This window comes from Dipodomys spectabilis, unplaced genomic scaffold (genome assembly GCF_019054845.1).
Source record: "Dipodomys spectabilis isolate Male_0828 unplaced genomic scaffold, ASM1905484v1 ptg000024l, whole genome shotgun sequence".
Classification (NCBI taxonomy): domain Eukaryota; kingdom Metazoa; phylum Chordata; class Mammalia; order Rodentia; family Heteromyidae; genus Dipodomys; species Dipodomys spectabilis.
Window position 1 is genome coordinate 25,600,502 of NW_024870701.1, and position 21,374 is coordinate 25,621,875.

At 51.0% G+C, this 21,374-nt stretch overlaps 1 protein-coding gene across 4 annotated transcripts in view; it reads left to right on the forward strand.

Moving 5' to 3' along the window:
• The first annotated feature begins 4,401 nt into the window (after positions 1 to 4,401).
• Positions 4,402 to 21,374, forward strand: part of Ctif (cap binding complex dependent translation initiation factor) — a 230,929-nt gene continuing 213,956 nt past the window's right edge. For 3 of the 4 annotated variants that reach the window (XM_042675223.1, XM_042675225.1, XM_042675226.1), the window contains exon 1: positions 4,402 to 4,543. The gene's annotated coding sequence lies outside the window, so the exon portion shown is untranslated. Of the gene's footprint in view, positions 4,544 to 6,324; positions 6,376 to 21,374 lie in introns of those variants that run through there. The other variant, XM_042675224.1, reaches the window with a different exon arrangement.

A 21,374-nucleotide genomic window follows, 5' to 3' on the forward strand; every position in this document is an offset into this window, starting at 1 on the left:
TTGCCAGGGAGATTGTGAACTTCTTGAAGGGAGAGCTTCAGATCAAAGATGATCTTAAGAGATCTTCAAGAATCTGTCTTATCTTACAAATGTGGAAACTGAGGCCCAGGGGGAGGAAATGTCAATGCATCATGGGGTCAGCGAGAACCTCAACATGCCTTCCATGTAGCTTGTTTCCAGAAATTGCCCTTGGTTTACTTAGTTTACTTAGTTTTTGTGCTCTTTTCCTTGGCTTGTCTCTTAGTCTGCTTCTGGCCCTCCCCCTCCTCTCCCCCCCCACCTCTGACAGTAAGCTTGGGATCGCTTTGCACCCAGCTTTCAGCTGCTGATGGGCTTCACAGTCTTCACAGCTGTGCCGTGGAAGCTGATCTGAAGCATGGTGAAACTGAAGCTGTTTCTATCAAGCCACTATCTCTAGGCCAACATCAGTACAGCACAGACACCAGAGCCACAACTTCTTTCTGTTTGCAGAGTCTGCAGCCACCAAACAAACTGCCATCAAACAACATCTAACTTCCATCAGACACCACTGCTTCTGCTCCCAAACCAATGCACCACAACAGAGGCTTGGGCCATTGCTGACCTACTCCCAGCGGGAAGGCACAAGTGGCTCTGGTCTCTTCTTCTTCCCAGAAGTCTTCTCTGCCCACTGCAGCTTCTTGGACACCCTTAGTTCACCTAAGTCCTCCTTCAACAGCTGTTTCCTGGGTGTCAGCTGGGTCTTACAGCTTCTGGAGGCAGCTAACTTCTCTCCCCAGCACCCTGCCATAAGTCTATGGGAGTGGTACTGCACAATGAATGAATGAATGAATGAATGAATGAAAATATGTGGGGCCTGATGGAGGTAACTTTTTCCCTGGAGGGCCATGGGGTAGCAGAGAGAAAAAAATGGTTAGAAGGAGAAATATTTTCTTTGCTACTGTTCTAAGCAAACAGTTGCCTAAAGCAGAAAGAAATGTGCTGGTTTTCACTTCTTGGTGATGTGACAAGTCAGACAAAGGCCATTCCTGGCAACTCTAGTTAACCCAATGCCAGTATCATTTCCCCTAAAATGTTCTCTCCTTCTTCAGTTGATTAACTCTGCACCCTGAAGCTTTTCTGCCTCTAGCTTGCAGAGTGGGTGTACAACTGAGGATACTACAGGGAAGAGGGACTTCAATCTGAAGCCTTAAAACTTTCCTCCCAAGCTCTCCATTCCATCTTGCAAGACTCTGAAGAGCTCACTCTGAAGAGTATTGAGAAAACAAGCAAAAATTTAGCTGGGTGCCATATACCTATAATCCTAGCTACTCAGGAAGCTGAGACCTGAGGATAGAGGGTCAAAGCCAGCCTGGGAAAATAAATCGTATTTCCAAGTATCCAGGAAAAAGCTGCAACTGGAGGCATGGCTCAAGGGATGAAGTGCCAGCCTTGAGCATAAAAGCTAAACAAGAGTTCAAAGCCTTGAGTTCAAGTCCCAGGACCTGCAACAAACAAACAAACAAAAATAAAAACCAGTCAGGGATGTGAGAATATGTCTAAAGGGAGGAGGTTAATGAAAGTGTCTTAGATGGGGAGAAAACAGAGAGCCAGGCTCTAATAACACAATAAGCACAAAGCAAGTTTAATGAGCACCAATGCACAGCCAGAGAAGGCAGCCTTGGTGGGTGAGTTAGTATGGGAGTCTCTGACAGCAAAGTGGGGAAGGGGAGACCATAAATTCTCGCTAGCCAGCAGGGGAGGACATAGGGGATAAAGGCTAGAACTGGGTCAAGGTTCCTTGAAGACAAACAAAACTTCTATATGTGAAGGTGAGACACCTTGGGATTCCCTCTGTAAAACCTGAGCCTCCCCCACCCCCCCGAAAAAAAAGCCATCCTCCGATCCTCACAGTCCAGGAAGCCCTAGGAAAAGGAAGGAGACTTGAAGTACTTCCGTATGACAGATCTAGTATAATAAATACATGGGCACCACAGGTTCTCCTAAAGCCAAGAAGTGTTGTTCATTGCCCAAGGTCACAGAATAAGGAAGGATTTGAACCCAAGGGGTCAGACTGGCTGCTGACTCCAGGGCCTGCTGTCCTTACTGCCTGCCCCCTCCCCAACACCTCCCTTCCAGGGGGCCCTCTCCCCAGCAGAGAGCCAGGTGTTCTGTGTTCTCCATGGACGCTTTACATTCTGTAAGTAGCTCAGCCTCTCCTCACCTCTGCAATTTCAAGCAAAAGGAAAGCCAAGACCAGACAATTTCATTCTCAATTCCTTTGCAGGTGGCAGCCCTGTCACCTCATGCGCAAAGCCAGCACTGACAGCAAGCAAGACAATGGGAATTTGCTGAAATGATAGAACCCTGCATTATTAGTTAATATTCTGTAAGCCCAAGAAATCATCCAGATGTTAAAGCATAAAAATAACTCACTGTTGAGTCAATGAGGCATAACTGCCAGGAGGGACAAACCAGCAGGAAGAGTCAGGTGTGGGGAAATGTGTTCCTTTGGTCTGTGTGCGTGTGGGGGTGGGGGACAGGACTGGGGCACCCACACAGCTGGCTTCAGCGCACTTTGCTTCTTACCAATTCTTGCCTGTCACTGGGCCTGTCCTCTTCCTCTAGAGGATCAGGCTGTGACATGGCGGGGTGTGACACCCACCATGCCCTTTGGCATAAGAAACTCTTTACAGGATATGGCCTTGGATGCTTCTGTGCTCACCAAGTTCATTTCATGTTTCAAGCTTAGAGGACAAGCTTTCCAAACAAAACAAAATCCCACCATCCCTCCAGGTCCATCCCAAGCCCCACCCCCATCCTGGAGGCCATCCCAGGTTCCTTCACAACCTCTAGATACATTCTCTACTCAGTCTGCTTTCTAGACTGCCTTCCCCCCATCCCCACCCCCAGTGGCAACCTGGCCTTTTCTGTTCAACCAAAATATCTGGGAGCTTCGGGATCAACTCTTGTCTTATACTTGTAGCCTGGCGCCTGGAGCCTTAGTCAAATACATGTCCCTTCCAGCACCTTCATTAAAAAGCCTTCTTAGATATATCCCACCCCTGACCACTCTCTATCTTAGTTGACTACTTCCCAGGTGTTCTACAGTAAGTACTTCATACTTGTCCCTGTGTTAAGTGTTCATCCTCCATCCTTTTATGGAATGTGGCCTTTAAGTGTTGACTTATCCCCTCTCTTTTTAGAGCCTATGACCCTCTCACTGAACTGAGCTCCTACAGGGCACAAACCAAGGATCTTACCCTTCTCTGCTTGACCAGATGTGGCTGGTCTGAGGAGAGTGCCCACCAAACCATAAAAGAATTCATCACTACGGGAGGCTGGGAAGGTGGCTCAGTGGTAGAGCGCTTGCCTCGCATGCATGAGGCCCTGGGTTCGATTCCAGCACCACATAAGCAAAAAAAGAAAAAAGAAAAAAAAAAGCCGCAAGCACAGCCCTAGCCTTGAGCTGAAGAGCTGAGGGACAGCACCCAGGCCCAGAGTTCAGGCCCCCACGACCAGAGCCAAAAAAAAAAAGAATTCATCATTGGTAGATTTCTGCAATGTTGTGTGTGTGTCAAAGCCTTCCCCTGGCCTCTGGCTGTAGGGCATACAGCGTCCCTTATTTCTCCTAAAGACCTCTGTGCCTGCTTTTGCCAAAACAGTGGGGGTTTGGTAAAGCGATGACTGAATTAGAGCATCGAATTCTCTCAGCTACCATATCGCAGTCTTTAGCATGGCCAATGGAGAATTAATTGGTTGCAAAGTGCATATCTAATTACAACATCCCGCCCCAGCCACAGCGATGCTCAAATGTTAATTATAACATGCATCTCAGCCAACTGACGGTGGCACTTAATACAGCATTAACAACGCCACGTAGCGCCCCCCCCCCCACGCTCATACACAAAGCTACCTCTGATCTGCGACGAAGACAGACTGTGCACTTTAAAGGGCCCAAGTCAGTGTCCTTAAAGGCCTTCCAGACTCTAAAAACCAAACGATTCCCTGCCCCACAAACCCGGATCACACCTCTGTCCCCCCAGGCCCCCACCGCAGAGGTCCCCACCCAGGACCAAGCCAGCGCCGAGGGTCGTTGCGGGGCTGACTCCAGCGTCACTCGACGGGGCTGTCTGGGCAGCTCAGGCGGCATCCCCGGCGTCCCGGCGACACCCGGCTCCCCAGGGCCCGCCATCCCGGGAAAGAAAGGCGAACTACATTACCCAGCAGGCCTGCCGCCGCCCTCTTCCCTTTCAAGTCCTTGCACGTGGCCGGAGGGGGAGGCGGGGCCTGGACGTCACTCTCCAACATTCTCTTTCCCTGTGTCAGAACAGGGATCGTTTTTTTTTCCCTTCCTCTACTCCCTCCCCCCCTGCCCGCCCCTCCCTCCCTCTTTCCCTCCCCTCCCCCCTCCCCCCCTCCGCTGGGTCCGTGCGCCCGGGCGCCGGATCCCCCTCCGCAGCTGGGACGCGCCGAACTCGAGGCCGGAGTCGGCTCTCCGGAGCCTGGTCCCTCCCTTCCCTTTCCCGGTCCCCTTCCCCCACCCCCGACGAGGGTTTGGCGCGGCAGGCAGAGGAACCCCGAGGTGAGCATCCCTTGTCCACCCTCCTCGTTTCGTCGCCGCAGCTTGTGGATGGACTCGGGGACCCGGGAGGAGGGCTGCGCGACCGACGTGCGCGTGCTTACGGATAAATCCGGGAAAACCGCCCCAAACAATTAGCCGCCTTCCACCGCCCCCCCTCCCCGCGCCTGCCTGGGCAGGCGGCTGGTCCGCACCCATCCACTGTCCCCTTCTCCTCCCTCCCCTTGGTAGGGGACGCCCCCCCCCCCGAGCCCCCACGATCTCGCTCCCTCCATTCCCTGACCGGTTCCCCGCGCGGTGGGGAGCCGGGGTCCTGGAGCCCCCCCCTTTGCGGGACGCGCGGCTGGTGCCCGACCGGCGTTGGCGCGGCGCGGTGGAGCCGCTGTCACGGGTCGGGTTCCGACCCCGGCGGAGGAAGCAGGAGGGCGCGATCCCTCTGCTTTGTGTTCTGCAGCCCGCATTGGCTGCAGCGAGCAGTTGCTCCCGTACCCGGCAAACTTGCAGCTGTTCTGAGCGCGCTCCGCCGAGGTAGGGGAGCGCGGCTCGTGTGGCAGGCGGCCTGGGGGACTGCGGGGCCGCCGCACTCGGGGAGCCAGGGGGACCCCGGGAGCGTGTCTCCACGCCGCCCCTCCCCGTCGCGGTGACGGATGGTGTCTGTGTGTGTGTGTGTGTGTGTGTGTGTGAGAGAGAGAGAGCGCGCGCCCGTCCCCGCGGGCTCGGGGACGTCTGTGGATGGCTGGCGTCTAGACAGGCAGCAGACCCCTCCCTCTGTCCCCGGGGGGAGGAGAGGAAACGGAATTGGTGGTCATCCCCGGTGGTGACACATTTGATCTTTCCCCATGGTTGTGATTCTGTAGGATTTAAAAAAAAAAATTCTTCCTGTGGCCGTGGTGTAATCGGGCCCCGGGAACGGATACGCCGGGAGGAACCAGGTTTGACAGGCTGTGTTGGAGGCGAGTGACTCGAGCGGTGGGACAACGAGCAGGTGACTGTCTCGGGCGCGGGTCGTGGAGGAGGGCGAGAGGGGGGCGGTGGTTGGATCTGCGGCGGAGTTCCGTGCCCCCACCCCCAGGGCCGCGTGCCGGTGCCTGGAGGAGACCGGAGGAGGCGTCCCCGGGACGGCTGAGCTCATTTCTCTCGGTGGATTTCAAATTAGATAATTAATCTCTCCAAGTCCCTGGTCTGGGTGGCGTGGCTCGGGTTTCGCGCAGTTCGCAGGGTTGGGGATGGGGGTGTGTGAACAGAGAAAGGGGGCGCGGCGTGTAGAGGGGAGGGCGCGGCGCCGCGCGTGCGTCTCCGCTGGGAGGAGGGAGGCGTCGCCTCCCCGCCCCGCTGTTTGTGTGTGAGCACACTCCGCCCGGGGAGGGGGCGGGCCGTCGCAGAGTGGGGACCCTCCCCTCTCCGTGGGCCGGGATCCGGAGTGGGATCGCCGGGTCGTCGGAGCTGGGCTTGTTGTCACGCGTGTCCGTGCGCGCTGGTGTTACTTGGAGACGGCATGGTGCGGCCGTGGCTGTGGGAGACCCGGGGGTCGTGTTGTGTTCTTCAGTTGTGCGAGTCCCCTACCATCGGTGCCGCCCCTCTCTCCGTGTTCCTGACATCCCCCAAAACCTGGAGGGCAGTCCGCCCGTCCCCGCGCTGGGCCGGCCCCGGGGAGCGGGGAGGAGCCGCGGGCGGGAGCACTTGTGTCACCGCCCCCTCCCTCGGTGACCCTTGCACCGAGGCGCCGGTGGGTGCACCGGCCTGCGCGCGCCCGCCGCTGTCTGGGCAGGCGCTGGAAAAATCCGCGCTGTGCGTCCCCAACCCCTCCTCCAAGCTCCCCAATTCTTCAGTCTGGGGTGAGTGCGGGACCCAGATCTGCTTCTACTCCTGCCCAGGCCCTGTCCACGGCTGCCCGTGGCCGGGCGCCGCCGTGCATCCCACGGGTCCAGCTTTCATTTCTTCGACCCGGGGATTATCCCCCTCACCCTCCCGGGCGAGAGGCCCTGGAGCTGCAAGCTAGGCGGCGTCTGGAGCCTTGCAAGGGGAAAGTGGCGGAGCTCTAGCGCTGCCGCTGCCGCGCCGGGCTGGAGTAGAGGAAGGAGCCGCCCAGGGCGCCGGGGAGGGGCGCCCAGCCGGCCAGGGTTCCTCCTGCCCAGCGCCAGGGCTGGGCCAAAACCTCTGGAATCTCAGCTCGCCGCAGGCCTGGGCCCCACGCGGAAATTGTCTGGATTTCGACAATCCAATTCCTCAGGAACTGAAAGCCCTGAACAGACTCTAGTAGGTGGCCAGGACACTGTGGGCTGGTCCGAGGAAACCTCGAGTGTTTGAAACAGGATTTGATTTACGCATGGTTCATGTCATCATCGTGTGTCAAGTGTGTGTTCTGCATGAGGAACACTCGGAGGCAGTAATTTGTAATGCGTTCTGGTGTTCAGTGTCAGCTATGATGAGCAGATTGCTAACATAATAACATGTTGGTATGACTTTACAGGGCGGCTCCCCTGAGCAGTCATTTATGAAGAGGATCTTGGGAGTCAGGGTCGATCAGCCCCAATTTACAGATAAGCACACTGAGCCTCTGGAAGTGACAGTGGGAAGCTGGGGCTTCCCAGTAGGCCAAGGGCAACATTCTTCCCTCTGATTTCTCCAGGCAGCCCATAGCTTTATATTTCAATAGTGACCACTTACTTGGGTAAATGGTAAATTTTGCTACTACTTGCTCTTACTCCAAATACTTTTGATTGAAGACAGGAAGTGATGTCACTCAGCTAATGACTTGCTGTTAGCGAATTAGTCACTCATTTACATATCTTGAAGGCTGAGATCTGAGAATAGCAGTTCAAATCCAGCCCAAGTAGGAAAATTAGTGAGACTCTTACCTCCAGTTAACCACCATAAAGCCAGAAGTAGAACTAGCTCAAGTGGTAGAGTTCCAGCCTTGAGCACTAAGGGATAGTGCCTGGGCCCTGAGTTCAAGCCCCAGTATTGACATACACAAAATACATATGGTATGTGTGTTTACACAACTCATGTCTGCTCATGTGCCTGTGTACTGGAGTTCTAATTGAATACAGGGGCTTTTTCTTTAGTTACTGGTTTCATAGCATCAGATTAAAATAATAGACCCTTGAGGAACCATCCCAGACTGTCCCTCTGCCCTCCTTCCTGCCCAGGAATTGGGAGGCCCTGAAAGCAGTGAACAGCTCCCACAGGCCTGTGTGAATTCAGTTCATATGACTGAAGATTCTCAGGCACAGCTTGAAGGGTTTTTTTAATTTGGTTGATCAACTAATCACTCCTTATATCCAAGTGTGTATTAGGGCACCTGTAACTTTGTATATGTCGAAATATGTACAAGAAACACATTCCTTCTCTGTTACAGTCTAGTATTAGAGACCAATGTAAGAATCTTAAGTCCAGCAAGTGTTCATGTAACACCTGTCCAGGCTGCATAATTTGCTGGTGCAGCCACACAAAAGTAGGAGAACAGGAACAGTGAAGTCACTACGCAATCATAGAGCCTGCAGGAGAGAACAAACCATAAATATTTTAGAGCACTTACCTAGGTACTTAATCAATTTTCCATATGTTAGCTTCGGGGTTCCATAATGCTGCTGCTTCTCTTAGAGCAAACACAGAAAGAAGCAATGGAGTGAAGGCCCCTATGGCCCTGTTTGAACCCTCCCAGATAGGCCCAACACCATGGCCTTCTGCAGGAGGAAGGCAGTTCACAGGTCTGACCTTGAAGACAGGGAAAGATTGCTTTGGACAGGTAAGGAGCTATTCTGCTGCTCTTCTGGTTCCTCCCACTCTCTCCTCTGCTGATTCAATAAGAAGTGGTGGCTTTGGTCAAAATCTCTCCTACAGATCTATACAGATATTTTAGTACATGGCTCTGTTTTTGTTTTTTTTTATTTTATTTAGTTTTTATTTTTGGGTCCAGTCGTGGGGCCTAAACTCTGGGCCTGGGCGCTGTCCCTCAGCTCTTCAGCTCAAGGCTAGCGCTCTACCACTTGAGCCACAGCGCCACTTCCGGCTTTTTTCTTTTTGCTTATGTGGTGTTGAGGAATCGAACCCAGGGCCTCATGCATGCAAGGCAAGTGCACTACCACTGAGCCACGTTCCCAGCCCATGTTTTTGTTTTTTTAATCTATTCTCAGACTCACCTCTGATGTTCCTGACATTGTCCTCTAATTTCTTTCAACTTGGGAGTCCACTGTCCTTGTAAGGTTATTATGTTCACAGCTTCCATTGTAAAGAAGGTAGCAGGAGGTGGATGGTCAGGCTGGAGAGAGAATCCCGCACCCAGAGAGAGAGAGAGAGAGAAGGAGGAGGAACACATAGACAAATTGTAGTTTTTCTTTATTCTTCTTTCTCTCTCTCCTTCTTTCTCTCTCTCCTTCATTCCTTTCTTCCTTCCTTCCTTCCTTCCTTTCTTCTTTCCTTCCTTCCCTCCCTTCCTTCATTGCTCCCTCCATTTCCCCCCTACCCTTCTCTTTTTCTCTTGTGCTGCTACTGGGCCTTGAACTCAGGGCCTTGCATGCTTACTTGGCTTTTTTGCTTAGGGCTGATGCTCTACCACTTAAGCCTTTTTTTTTTTTGGTCAGTTGTGGAGCTTGAACTCAGGGCCTGGGCACTGTCCCTGAGCCTTTTTGCTCAAGGCTAACACTTTGAGCCACAACACCACTTTGGTTTTCTGGGAAAACCTAAATAAAAGTCTCAAGGACTTTCCTGCCCTGGGCTGGATTTGAACGAGTACCCTTAGATCTCAGCCTCTTCAGTAGCTAGGATTACAGGTGGGAGCCACTGGCACTGGGCCTTGAGCCATGTTTTCAGTTCAGCATTTAGATAGTTAATTGGAGATGGAGCCTCATCATGTTTTCTGCCCAGTCTGTCAGTCATGGGGCTTGAACCCTGGGTCTGGGCGCTATCACTGAGCTCTTTAGCTCAAGGCGAGCATTCTTCCACTTGAGCCACAGCTCCACTTCCAGTTTTTCTGGTGGCTAATTGGAGATGAGTCTCATGGACTTTCCTGCCTGGGCTGGCTTTGAACCACTATCCTCAGATCTTAGCTTCCTGAGTTAACTAGGATTACAGGTTTGAGCTACCAGCACCCAGCAAACTGTAATTTTGAAAGTTCTACAAACTTGATGGTGTTGCTGTGGAACTTGCTTGGTCATATGGGTGCCCTTTTTGCTATTCTTTGAAGAGGATTTCTCTCCCACTCGTGCTCCTACTCACTCTTGCACCCCTAAAGAATAGCTGCAGCTTGAGTTTCTCTTGCACGAAGCCCAGGCTGAGCTGTGGTTCAGAATAGGGTATGAATATACCCACCCCCTACAGCTTAGGTGCCTGGAGCATCACAGAGCTGCAGATGATCAAATCTCCAGAAACCGGAGAACCCCAGAAATGAAATGACTTGCCTAAGGGCATGGCAAGTCCTTGGGCGAATAAGACCAGGAAGTCTTGGTTTTTCATAGCTCATCTAATCATATTTCTCTACACCAGAGGCTTACTGAAAAAAAATTGGGTCCATATTTTCCCAAGAGAACTTTTTGTCTTTATCCTTTTGCTAGGATTCTAGAGGGCAAAAAGTTCCACTAGTCATTTGAGATTGTTTCCTTCCAAAATAGGCCTTGGCTGCCTTGTATGTCGTCCTTCTCCATCCAGGAATGAAGGACACTTGGGAGAGGTGGTGGCCTGGGGACCTCTTTTGGATCCCTTGTTTCATTGTGGCTTCTGAGCCCAGTAGCAGTGTCCTTAGGAATTTCCCTACGTGTCTGCAAAGCTGTTAGGTCCTCACATTTGCCCAGCAAGAGGAACCACACATATCATTGGGCCCTCTGCTGACTCTAGGAAGTATAAAACTGCTGTGGGAGAAGAGGACAGCAGGGCCAGATAGAGGCTTGGTTGGCATTGGGTACCCTGCACTTGATTTGACTTTATAGTTAGTACTATAGTTAGTGTCCACATAGACTCCCCACCAGCCCCCATGTTATGTATTATTATTTCAGCAAGTGGGGCAGCATCAAACATCAGCATTGTTATTCCCATCCCCATCTTGCAGATGAGGAAGCTAAGTCTCCAGAGTTAGTAACATGCCCAAGTCGCAAGTAAACAGCAAAGCAGGGATCTGAACTCTGTTCTCCATACTCTAAATTCAGTGCTCAGAGCTGACACAGCAGCTTCACCATCTGACATGGTCATCATGGCCTTGAACCTTTCAGAACTCCTTTATGTCTACTGTTAATGCTTAATCAGCTAGGGAGCTGGACCCAACTGCTAATTAATGGGTGGTGGTGAGAGAGAAAGGATGGAGGCCGTTTCCATAGCAACAACACAGCAAGTGCAGCATTTGGCATGATTTTATGGAAGAGTAACTGTGAGTGTGTGGTCCATGGGGTTTTAGACTGGGGCAGAAGCCTGAAAGTAGATAAGGAAAAACTTGAAAGTATTAGTGAAGAAGACCAAAGAGGTTTTGTTGATCATCCTGAGGTCAGTAAGTTTCTCAGTAGTTATTGATTTCTGTGCCAGTCTCTATGTTAGCCTCTGTGTTAGGACCTTGAGGCCCTCCCTCAAGCAGCCTGCTCTCTAGTGGGAGAGACATACAAGCTTTGGTTTGTTGCATTCTGGGGAGTATAGTGCTAGGGAAACTCCAGGACCTGGGGTACCTGCAACCAAGGAGGACTTCCTGAAGGAGACAAATCAGGAATGAGTCTTAGGGGAGGAAATGAGCTAGCCAGGAAAAGAGACAGGAGAAGGGCATTGAGGTTGAAGGAAAGGCTTGCGGGTGGCAATTGGTGGTATGCACTAAAGCCAGATGCTGTCTGGCTGTGGGAAGAGAATATAAGCAGGAGGTCAAATGCAAGGGCGATGAGGGAGACAGGCTTCAGCCAGGACCTGCATCTTGAGTCTGCAGTCTAGCATGGGGGATAGGGCTTTTAGCAGAGTAGAACTGGGCAGCCCTGGGTCAGAAGGAGATGTGACCCAGAGCAAGCAGCCACTGGGTTGATGAGGCTCTAGGCCTGGAACCCAGGGATGTTAGCAAGGTCCGATGTTAAACATAATTGAGAAGTACAGTCTGTGGGATTATTTCAATTCAGGGGATAAGAGAGGAGCCCCAGAGTCTCCCAGGCTTAGTGCTGGGCAGATGGCAACCTAAACACGAGCTTCTGGCTGCTAGGGAAGCCAGAGGAAGATCGTGGTGAGCTCCAGGTCCCAGGGCCTGGGCTGAAATCACTGACAATCCTCAACACCAGGCAGAAGCCAACAATCCTAAGAGTAGGGAGATAGATATCTGCCCTAGTGTGGCCATGATGGTCCGTGGTGGTGGTGGCGGCTGCCCTAGACAATGAGAGCAGACCTCTTCCTCCCATTGTCAGCGAATCCTTTGTCACACAGGGCTGCGGGCTCCTGAGGGAAGCCAGGCTGGGATGCTGTGTCATGCTGGAGGCCCAGCTGGCAGAATTCAATGACCAAGAGCCAGAGAGGAGAGCAGGCTTCAACTGTAAGCAGCAGAGCAAGTTAGTGGGAGAGGCGTGTTCATTTTTTTAACCCCTGCAGAGCCCTGTCTGAGACCCTTGAAGCAAGAGCACTGGGCGGGGAAAATGGGGCTTCCTGGAGCAGGCACTGTAGTTGAAGCCACTAAAAAGCTGTAACAAGCTGAGCCAAGACTAGAATGCTAATTAAATGGGAAAGCCCTGAGCCCTGTCTGTGTCATTGCACCCGGCAGCTGAGCTGGGCTGGGCTGGGCTGGGCTGGAGATCCAAATCCTCAGGACCCACAGTAGTGCCTGGCACACAGTAGGTGTCCTGTGTCTTTGTGGGGCTCTCCAGGGACATGGCCCTGGGAGGTCAGCTAGGGAAAGCCTCCATGGGAACACCCCAACATGGGCTTAGAAGCGTGTAGTCCCACAAAACGATGTATCTGGAAGCCTTCCAACACAAAGCGCCAAAAAAGACGCTGTAGAAAATCCAGCAGTGCTCTGTCACAGGACTCCCAGAATGCAAGAGAGGTGGGAAAGGGGGAGGGGCTGAGTCCTGACTTCACCAGGACTGCCGATGAGACAAGCAATAGGCAACAGGGGAGATTTGAAGAAAGCCAAATAGCATTGAACCCATGGACCTAGGCGGGGCTAGATTTATGGTTTGAACCTGGATTTGAAGTGAGGAAAACAAAAATATCTTCCAGGAAACTGGAAACCCTCAGGCCTCGGATGGCTTTGGACATCTACCAGACTTGTCATCCTGGGGGACCCAGAGGAGAAATTAGCTCATATAGACCCCAGGCTAGTTCTTCCAGTGACTCCCAGACTCTGGACAGGAGGTCTAGGGGGATGGGGAGATGCTGGGGCTTCTGACCCTGTGTTGTATTCTGTACTCTGGAGCCAAGCTTCTGGCCTGGGGCTCAGTGGATGGGGCTGAGGTATGGAGAGGAGAGAGGAGCAGCAGCATCTTGAAGACTGCCACACATCGGGAAAGTGTAAGCAGAGCATGGCACAGGACTGAACCTGCCTCTAGCTCATTCCATAGGAAAAGTCTAATGATGAACTCCATCCATTAGGGAAATCCAGAACCTTCTCTCCTGCCTGATCAGGCCAGGTCCTTACTGATGAGCTATCTTTCTAGGTCCCCTGTAAGGATGGGTGTGCCCTGTGGGGATTCTGTTTTTGGGTTCTCTACACCAGATGGCACCATATCTCTCTGTATGGCATTTTCACCCCCTATGATGCTAAATTTGTACAATGGTAGATCACCTGGCCACTCACCCTGCCCCTCCTTCCCCCGTAATGTGGGAATCCAGCCCTGAGCAGCAAGCTGGCCATGGGAAGCCACTCCCTCTGAAGTGGCCTCATGGCTTTAGCCACCTCTTGGCCATTTCTGCCTGACACCCTGGTTTTTCCATCCTTTTGCCAACCTTCTGTTTTCTGCCAGTAGAACCTTAATTTGTCAAGCTGAAGTGTCCTAACCATCTTAGTCCAGCAGGTGCTTGTAAGGATGGACCTAGGTGACAGAGCTGGCTACACAGGCAGTCTGTGATCTGTCTGTCTGTCTCTCTCTCATGTCTGTCTGTCTGTTGTTGAGACCTGGTCTCTCTGGCAGCCTAGACTCACTGCAAGCTCCTCATCCTCTTTTCTCAGCCTTCTGACTGCTGGGATTATAGGTGTGTACTACCACGCTTTGCTTAGTATGCAAGTTCTGAGCAGCAGTTGACTCTGCTTTTCTGGCCATCACAAGGGAGACAGTGTGCCCATGATAGACTTCCACCCACACCCAGAACACATGTCAGCTTGGGAGTCAGTAGTTCGGGAATCCCAGGCAAAGAGTTGGTGTTTAGTGAGTGTCTAGTACTATCACTCTGTATACCACTGATTGAATGACATTGACTTTCAGACAGCTACTGGGGCGTAGACATAGAATTGCTTGGCAGCAGTGGTGACAGCTGACCCGGAAGTGATTCAGAAAGAATGTGTGAGTCCATCAAGAGTGGGTGGAGCTGACACTACCCACACTGTTCCCTTATAGGGCTTCCCTTAGGATAGGCAAGCTCCTGATGTCATCACCAACTGGGACCCTCAGCCTTTGCCATACTCAAGGAATTTGCTGAGACTTTAGTTTGAGCCTGAGATCAAGGAAGTGGCTGCAGAATTCAAGGCTTGGATTGTCCCCAAACAGAAGGACACAAGAGGTCAAAATGATCATTAGAGCATGAAGTTGATCTGTCTCTTGTGTCTGCTTAGAACACCCTGAGCTGTGTCAGAAAGCAAAAAGAAAGGCATCCTGCTTTGTATCTCTCTGCAGTCACAGGCTGGCTGGCATCTGTGTGCCCTGCCTGGCCACCAGATGTGTTTAGTTGTAGTAGTTGCCCATGCAGTGATGTCTGACGTCCGGATCTGCTCTGTCGCTTCTGGCAGGGACCCGTGCTGATGGGGATTGCTTTGTCACGTCCCGCAGGTTTGGCTGATGGGGCCAGTGCTGAGGGTCAGGAATTTTTGAAACACTCATTTTTCCTTCTTCTCCCTCCAGAAATGGATCCCCGGCCTACATCAGCCAGCCTGCCTTAATCCTGTTAGCTTAATGGTTTACTCACTAGCATCTGGTTCAGGTTTGTGGGCATCTGCATGCTCAGGTTCTGGGAACAGATTGAAACTACTGGTGAGACCCAGGCCGGGGCTCTGCCTCCCATCATCTCATCCTGGTGGTACAGCCTCCTGCTGGTGCAGGATGGTACATCTTGGTAAGAGGAATTTTGAACAGTCAGAAGGAAGGTGGTGGTGGTGGTGGTACCAGGGCTTGAACTCACAGCCTCGCACCCTCACTCAGCTTGCTTACTCTTGTGGCTTTCTTAATTATAGCTAGCATTCTACTACTTGAGCTGCACCTCCAGCCCAGCATTTTGCTGGTTAACTGGCAATTGAGTCTCATGGAGTTTTCTTCTTGGGCTGGCTTTGAACTTCAGTCCTGTGAACGTAGCCTTCTGAGTAGCCAGCATTACAGATGGGAGCCACAAGAAATGGACAAATTTGTGTGCACTTACAGACTTGGACAGTGGCTGCTGGGTAAACGGGAGCTTAAGCTGTGCAGGCCTAGGAGGCGTGCGCACTCAACATTTATCACCACTTCCACTTCTGGGTACATACTGGGAAAGTGTCGGACAGGAGGGGCTCCTGCAAGAGTTCAGCATCTGCTTCCCTCATCTTGCTTAAGGGGCCCACGAGGAATGTGCTATCTTGGGTATGGTGGCCTTAAAATTCAGACTTGGTTCATAGCCATACAAGGTGCTATTTTGTATCTCACCATGATCTCCCTTGTGAGGGATAGTGTGGAAATATTGTGGGATATCATTGGCTATAGGTAGAAAAAAAATCTACTGCACCAAGGTATTTTATTATTTTAAGCAATTGTATAAAGGAGTTGCCATTCAACAAAGGAATTTATGAATATAATGCATCTTAATCAATGCTACACCTCTTTCATCATTCTCTCCATCTCTTCCAACTCTACTTCTTCCCTCAGATTTCTTAATTTTGTAAGATATGTATTGAATCTTATGACTGCATTCCTCCTCCTCCTGTTCTTCTTCTCCCCCGCCCCCACCTCTGATGGCTTGGGGTTTGAACTCTGGGTCTTGGCTCTGTCCCTGGGTTAAGAATGACTGTAATAAGAAAAATGTTGGTCTCTCGCGGTAGTTCATGCCTGTAATCCCAGCTACTTGGGAGATAGAAATCAAGAGAATTATGGTTCGAGGCTAGCTTCAGCAAAATATTAGCTCCCATAGGGGCTGGTGTGGACCGCCCTTGAGGGCCATCGGAGGTTCTGTATCAGGGCAGAAGCCTGGTAATGGTGATTCTGAACATTTAAGGGTCAGCAAAGATGGGTGCATGCTGAGAGCAAGGGGCGGAGACAGGACTGCTGGTGTGACCCCCAGAAAGGCAAAGTCCTGCTCACTCCACAGGACCCATTGTTCCTCACACACTCTTCTTCCTCTAGATGCAGTCTAGAAGGTTCTGGTACTTTTCTGAGGTCCGTTACATGTATTTATGTCTCTTCTGTGCCTCCAAGGCCCTGGGAGCTCTCTCAGTCCTGAGTTCCTAATATTCCAATATTTAGGAGCGAGGGTTACTATCTTCCTCTGAAAACAGGCAAGTAGCTTTCCCAGGCTGAGAGCTACAATGTAAAGTGGTCTTCTGCAGCCTTCTTTCCCCAGTATAGTGTTTATAGAGCTTTTTCTTTGGGCAGTACTGGGATTTGAAGGTGGGATGAGTTGGCCACTGGCTGCCCTGCCCCCAGCCATCTACCCTCACTCCCCAGGTCCCACTGTGACTGCCTGGGCCCTGTTTCCAGACCAGCCGGGCCAGAATGGCTCATTCACCTGTGATTTGCCTAAACAAAATTTCCAATAGTTCTTCAGCTTAAAGCAGTTAGAGAGTATGGGAGCCACACCCCCAGAGAGGAGCAATTAGAATTTATTACCTACTTTGCTTTCACAGTTGTGAATGCTTCTCCCTAAGTTTTGCCAGGTTCCTTCACTGTTTAGTGACTCTGCTCCTGTCCACACCCTACTTTCTCTGTGGCCCATATTCACCAATTAGCAGCGTTGATTTGAAGAGGGCCTCATGCTTAGAAAGTTCAAAAGTAAAGTCAGAATGAAGCAGATGTGCTCTGGAGATGACCTAATGTCCATCAGTCCATGAGTGGATACACAAAGCACAGCCCATCTGTCCACTAGAGTGTTAGTCAGCTGTGAAAAAGGATGGTTTGGCCCAGCTATGGAATGGAGCATCCTCAGAAATATCCACGTAAGTAAAAAAAGCTGGACACAGAAGTCACAGGGTGTACCAGACCCTCCATGTGAGCCCATGCTGGGCTGGTAGAACGGTAGCCAGATCCTTGGATTGGTGCTGACGGGATGGGGAGGAGTGGGGGAGGGGCAGTAATGAATAGAGGGTTTTATGAATAGAGGATTGTTTTATGAGCTAAGGAAATATTTTGGAACTAGATATTGATGGTGATTGCTCAACAGTGGAAATACAACTGCCACTGAACTGTACATGCATCACTTTCAAATGTCTAAGGTCAGGCATGGTACCTTGCACAGTTAATCTCAGCTTTATGGCAGGCAGAGATCGAGGAGCAAGGTTTGAGGCTAGCCCAGGCAAGAAGGTAGCGAGATCCAGTCTGAAAGAACAAGCCAGGCATGGTAGTACATGCTTGTAATCCCAGTTATGTGGGAGGCTGAGGTAGGAGGATTAAAATCCAAGGCAGCGCCAAGCAAAAGCATGACATTATCTGAAAAACAACTAAAGCCAAAGGGCCTAGAGACAGGGCTCCTTAGTTTCCATATTGTGTTCAAACTTGATTCTCTTCCCTATCTTCTTCCCTAACTATGGGACATTTGAAGAAAACTCCTGTCCTCATATCATTTTAATCAAAAATAATTCAGTAGACATTGGCAAAAGATAAGAACTCTTTAAAAAACATAGCCCCAAGAGATGGAACTTTCAATAATATTTTGTTTTTCTTTCCAATATTTCTTCATGTAGACTGGATGCTCAAAGGCAATTCACACTTGGTTCCTGGCCTCAAGGAAGCTAAATTAGTTGATGTCTTCAGATTTTCAAGAGCTAGCTCGTGTGATTGCAGCACCTTGTGTGATTGCATGGCTGGCAAGTCAGATTTGCAGGGCAGCCTGGAATGTGGGTAAAAGTTGACACTTTACTCTCAAATCTGCAGGCCTGAGGGCTGGAAACACAGGCAGGATTTCTGTTTTAATCTGGACACATAATTCCTTCTTTGACAGATCTATCTTTGCTCTTAACGATTGCCCGAAGACAATATTTTCATTGTTTTTCCCTCACACTTGTACATTTGGGGCTGGGCTCATAATGGAGGAGATGATGGGCTGGGAAGGTGGCTCAGTGGTAGAGCACTTGCCTTGCATGCATGAGGCCCTGGGTTCGATTCTTCAGCACCACATAAACAAAAAAGAAAAAGCCGGAAGTGGCGCTGTGGCTCAAGTGGTAGAGCGCTAGCCTTGAGCTGAAGAGCTGAGGGACAGCGCTCAGGCCCAGAGTTCAGGCCCCACGACCGGACCAAAAAAAAAAAATAATAATGGAGGAGATGAGGGCCATCTCTGCCTCACTCCACGTCTGCCCAGGGCGTCCTGAGACCTCTCTTATCCTCTGTGAAGCATGGTACGTGATTGGCTTGAGCTTCCTTTCAACATGGTGGTCTTGGTATGGATGGCTTGATAAACATGTGCCATGGGACATGGAAGTGGCAGCTGCCAGGCTTTCTTCCAGCTTAGGCTTGAAAAAGGCTCACTGCTACCTATGCTGTATTACCGCCCATCCAGTCACACACAGGAAGTATGGACTCTGTGCCATCCAGAGGGAGGTGGTATAATACCCAAATGCTCAACTTGTATTGCCTGTGTCATTAGACATGACCTGGGACTGTCAGACTGGGAGCTCTGGAGTGTCTGTCTTCCTGTGTGACTTCTCAGTGTATGCTCCCTTCTGATGCTCTAAAATGGAGATAAAGGGGAAACTAGCTCATCACCTGCCTGCCTCACGGGGCTACTTCGAGGACCAGCTGAGATGAGCATCTCAGTCACTGCAGTGGCAGATATTGGGGGGCGTGGCTTTGGGGAGTTCCCCCTGGGGGGAGGGGCCCTGCCTTTCTGTCAGGAGTCCTGGAGCATGCCCTGCGAGTGGGACTACTGTCTCTGCTCTTCCTCCTGAGGAAGAGCGCCACCAACAGGCCAGGTCTAGTCAGACATGCCCATTTAAAAATGCTATCAGGAACTTAATCCCGTTTTTGTTCATAAATTAGATATGTTGGGGGTTCACGGATTGCCTTTTGTATGCTTTTGTTCTATTTTCTGGCCTTCTGCATGGTGGCAGGACGGGGGGGAGAATGAGGGGGCGAGAGGAGAATATTCTAGAAGGTTATAGGTATTGCTAATTATTCTTAAAAACCTTTGAGAATCTGTGTGGAATGTGTGATAGCGGAGCACTTGAGGGTTGAAAGCCGTACACGTTTCCCGACTTTCCTCTGTGTCCTCACCGCCCTTCTGTAAAGCACGCAACACTCTGCCCCTTTGACATTTGTCCCCTGGCGATCCACTGAGTGACAGAGTTAGAGCTCCAGCTCTGGCCCACCAGCTCCAAAACCCATATCCTTTTTCCCAGAAAGCTTGGCAGGAAAGTGACTCTCGGCAAAGTACCAGAATTTTCCTTCCTGTGAACACTGTTGAGTTTAATTAGATTAATTTCCACTTTTCTTTTGCCTGGGGGAGGGAGGTTGAAGCACGACATAGTTGGATCACATGGTTGCACTGAGTGGAAGTGAGGTGCCCAGTATGGGGACCCTCAAGGCCTGAGGTCACCCCTCCATCCACCCCCATGGGGGGGTGAGAGAATGACCCATGGGGTCCCAGTGGGGATTCAGCCCTGCTTCCCTGGGATGGTGCCCTGTGCTCAGACCAGGAAGGTCATCAATGCTCCCCACAGAGTGGGTATTCTATTAACGCCGTGGGCATGTGTTGCAGGAATAGCAGGTTCCACATCGTGAGGTTCCTTCCAAGGCGAGCTGTCAAAGCAAGGACTTTGCCAGATGGGCCCTCTGTAAACAAGGCGGTCAAGTTCAGATCAGATCTTGCTTTTAGCTCCCAAGATCCAACCACAAACATTTGTGGAGGGCCCATGGTATGCCAGACAGGCAGAGGGGGAGAGGGGGGAATGTGCCCTGTGGAACAATCAGCTTCAGAGAGAGCTCGCTGAAGAACAGTAAGGTTCTGTGGTTGTCTGACCCTGACCTTGGGTCACAGGCTGCCCAGGTGTGCCACCCACCCCACCCTGGCTGGCATGTGCTGAGGAGTGGCCGGTATTCACCGTTGAGCACTCACCCTGAGGCTCACCAGGGAAGGTCAAATGTCTGACCTTTTGGGGCTGTGCCCTGGTTGGCGGTCAGCCCATGCAGGGCTTCATGCAGGATTGTGTTTGCATGCCTTTTTGTTTTGTTTTGTTTTTTGTTTGTTATTTGTGGCATGGTCATAGAAAACAAAGTCAAAACTATAGAAACACTAACAGTAATCGTGTGCTGGGAACCCAGGACTGGTGACCTTTCCTGAGATGGGCCCTTCTGGGTCCTGTCCCCCACTCTGGCTTCACCATCATCCTGGTGTCCTGCTACTTGTTGATTCCTCTTGCTCTGCAATTCCATGACCAAGAGAAACACCAGGAATAAGTAGGCAAAAAGCCACTGCAGAAGGTGGAATCCTTTGTGTTACCAGCTGAGGTGTGACTGCACTACCTGCCAGTACTCTGTCCCCGGGAAAACCAAATTTTATTTGAAGATGTCTGTTCGGTCTGCTCAAACACACTCTTAAAGACATTGTTCTATTGAGTATGACTCCCTGTTGTACTTCATGATCTTTGTGGATTTAGTTGTTCCTTGAGGAAAGAATATTCTAGAAAGTCATCCTTGCAAGGAGCCAAATGGCCATAAAAGCAGAGTCTTGAGTTGATGTTGGCCATTTTCACTGGCAGGTGTTTAATCATTGGCGCTGGGGTCTTTTTGGTGGGTGGGTGTTCTCAGAAAGCCAATGATACATCTTCCGTCTGGAAAACAAGAGTTAAAGAAGAGGAGGATAGGGTGATTTGGGGGGATTCTCCATTCCTCTACTCCAAGGATAATTTTGTATGGGTTGTGGTCTCTGGCCCTCAGAATTTAGTACCTAAGAATGGCAGTGAGGACTGGTGAGAAATGGCCACTCAGAGCACTGTGCCGAGCACCCTGCTTCATTAATAACATCCTTGGAACCTCCAAGTCTATCACATCCAATATCCACTGTATTCGATGCATCCTGAAATTGGGCCCAACCTGAACAATGTTGGGCCCCACATCCCTTTAAGAGAATCTCACTACTACTCAGCAACTTGGCATTTGGGCCTTGATCAGCCTTTGGGGACCCTCTCAGCTGGGGGTTATATTCTCAGGCTTCCCTAGGTGGTCAGGTCTTGTCTGTCCTCATGTGCCCAACGTGGGGAGTTCTTTCTTAGGGTTTCTTCTGCCCTGCACTCTGGTGTCTGGGTCTGCTCCCCACCTGGTCTGAACAAGTTCCCTGGCCCACTCTCGGTGGGAGGTAGATTGATGGGAATTTGGTAGCAACAACCCCACTTGGAGGCATCGAGGCCTGGCTCACTAAGATGCCGTGCAGCCAGTGAGCCAATGTCTTCCTGTGGAGCAGTATGCTGCCTGGCTTTGCCAGATCTCTGCTCTCCATTTGTGTAGATATTCCATTTCACAAGGAGAACCAGGCAACAGTCCTCTGCTTTCAGAATACCAGGACT